The sequence below is a fragment of the Mastomys coucha genome, unplaced genomic scaffold, assembly GCF_008632895.1.
Source record: "Mastomys coucha isolate ucsf_1 unplaced genomic scaffold, UCSF_Mcou_1 pScaffold22, whole genome shotgun sequence".
Classification (NCBI taxonomy): Eukaryota; Metazoa; Chordata; class Mammalia; order Rodentia; family Muridae; genus Mastomys; species Mastomys coucha.
The window spans coordinates 243,587,934-243,590,881 of NW_022196905.1; the positions used below are offsets into that span (position 1 = coordinate 243,587,934).

The 2,948-nt window shown below is 47.8% G+C and overlaps 1 pseudogene; it reads left to right on the forward strand.

The window, feature by feature from the left end:
* Nucleotides 1–507: 507 nt before the first annotated feature.
* LOC116067877 lies at nucleotides 508–930 on the forward strand (annotated as a pseudogene).
* The last annotated feature ends 2,018 nt before the right edge of the window (nucleotides 931–2,948 follow it).

Here is a 2,948-nt window from a genome sequence, read left to right on the forward strand (position 1 = left end):
CCAAGTTGTCCTCCTTCTGAAACATGTCCTATATCCATTTCCCTCCCTCTATTGGGACCTGATCGCCAGCATCTTTCTTGCTGACCTTGAGCATCTTCCTGTCTAGTCTCCCTAAAATCAGCCTGCCTATTATTGATCCATTCTCCCCACTGCCAGGCTGATCTTTACTTATTAAAGTAAATGGCAATCTGAAAAAAGTTGCAGAGGGTGTCCTACCCTAATCCCTAGATGTCGTAAATATGTGACTTTTTACAGTTAAAGGGATTTTGCAAATGAAATGATTTTAAGGGTTTCAGAAACAGAGACTCAAGATAATCACAAGAAAGCAGCACCTTGGAGATCCTGTGGATCTGTGTCTTTCAACAGTGTTTGAATGGAACAGACCAGGGGACTCCCACTTTATTAGCTTCCAGCCACCTTACAAGTCTCTCCAGCCACAACCTCCGGGACCATCTATCTCCTCAGCCAGCAGCGTCTTGGCAGTTAGCCCCATACTTCGGATCAGCTATGACCTCTCCTCAGAATTATTCCACCAAAGTGGAAGCTGCCATGAACCGCCTGGTCAACTTGTACCTGTGGGCCTCCTAAGCCTATCTCTCTCTGGGCTTCTTTTTGGATTTTTTGATCGGGATGGCGTGCACTCTTCCAGGATGTACAGAAGCCATCTCAAGATGAATGGGGTAAAACCCAGGAGGCCATGGAAGCCGCCTTGGCCCTGGAGAAGAACCTGAACCAGGCCCTCTTGGATCTGAATACCCTCAACTCTGACTTCTTGGAAAATCACTTCCTGGATAAGGAGGTGAAACTCATCAAGAAGTTGCCAACCACCTGACCAACTTCTGGACCCTGGCTGGGCCACAACCAGTGCAGACTGGTGTGCACCAGGCATCTCTGGGGGAGTATCTCTTTGTGCTCCTCTCTCAAGCATGACTAGGAGGCTTCTGTGCCTTCCAAGGGGCTCCCTCCTCTGCTCTGCACCTCCACCTGAATGAACCTCTCAAGCCACTAGGCAGCTCTGTTACCGCCCTGGAGCCTCTCCCAAGTCTTGGATGAAGTAAAAATAAAGCTTTTTGAAACAGAGCGGGGGGGGGGTAGAGGGGGGAGATAATCACTCCTTATGAAGGGAGGCAGGAAAGTCAGAGTGGGATAAGGACAATGGAAACAGAAGTCAAAAAAATTCAAAAACACTGCACTGACAGCTGTGAAGGTAGAAAAAGGAGCCATGATTCAGGGAAAGAAGGTTCTAGATGCCAAAAATGACATAGAAGCAGATTCACCCTCCGGGGGACCAGACTGTTGTTCCTTTAACCCAGTGAAATCACTTCAAACTTCTAACCTCCAGAATTTCAGGAAAATAAATTTGTGTGATAGTAAGCCACTAAATTTGTATTAATTTATTGTGGCAGCAAGAGGAAACAAAGTGAATTTCAAATAAGGATTAGTGCACAGATATACAACCAATTATATGTTTTTGTATAACTGACAGCTGTTTTTATTTAAATCAAAAGCCCAAGTAACAGCTCAGATTCCCCAAATCTGCTTTTCAAAGGCACCAATGGTCCCCATCAGGACCACGGGAACTTTCTGAGCTCTCCTTAGACTGGGGTCTTCAGTCTGGTCACCAGACCTCACTGTCTGAGAGACGCCAGAGAGAACTGACTCTCCCTCCTGTGAAACAACATCCTGTCCTGGTAAGATGGCATGACAGGTAAAGTACTTGCTAACAAGCCCAAAGACTCAAGTTCAACCCCCTGCTTCTCCCTAGACCCATGTAATAGAAGAGACAAACCAACTCATTCAAGTACTCCTCTGACTTCCACACATGGGTACACACAGACACAGACAGACACACACACAGACACACACACACACACACACACACCTGTAATCTCAGTGCTCATATCAAGAGGAGGACTGTGATTTTAAGGTGAGCCTGGCTACATGGGAAGACCATGACTCAAAAAAAAACAAACCAAACCAAAAGAAAAACACCAAGATCCTCCAGGAGTCCCTTTGCCTTTGGGATCAATGGACACAGCAAGCATAGCTGCCAAGGCTCTGTTCAAACCCTTCTGGCCACCTCCCTGGCATGTGAGTCCACTCTTGTCCCCTGTGATGAGCCAGCAGCCTTGGCTTCACCCTCTGGCCTTTTCTAATAGGTCACCTACCTCTGAGAATGTTGTCCTACCTAATCTCTCCTTGGGGCCATTTTCTGTGAAAACATGAGGCCTATGTGCTTTCTGGGTCAGAAGTCAGCCCTCAGGCTTCTTCCTATTCAGTGCCTTTGCCCCTAACCCATAAGGCAGGTCTTCCCACCACAGAAGAGCCTTGACTACAGAGGAAGAGTGCCTATGGGTCTAAATCGGTTTAAAGCCTGGAACATCCTTGAGTTGGGAGACTGTGAGCTGACTACCATGATCCCTGGGAACTGTGAGAGGCTGCACTCTAAAGACAGAGTGGACTCACTCTACCCTGAGCCAGAGGAGAGTCTCAGTCAGGGCCATGTGCACTCAGGCTTCTTTGGAACTGGATTCCTGTCTCGGGGCTGACCAGTGGTTACCTGTTTCCAACTCAGCTCTTCCAGTCACCAGCTACTGACACGGTTCCGCTAAATCTCAGTTTGGTCTGTTCATTTCATCAATTTAATTATCAAATTAGCATGGGTGGGAGGTGGCTAGCCAGAGTTCTTCCTGTCTGGAACCACTTTATCTGGGTCACAATACCTTCTTCAGGAGATCTTGGAGAGTACGCCTATCCACTTGGCTTACCCCAGTGGCCACTAGCATCTCCGCCCTGGTGAGCACCACTATGGACTAATTGCTCCTATTGCTTTCACTGGGGACTCAGCCCCACGTCCATCTCCGGAGAGCTGGGGAGATGGTTTAGCTGGTGAAAGAGCAAATGAGTTCCATCTTCAGCATCCACATAAAAGCTAGGAGGATAATCCC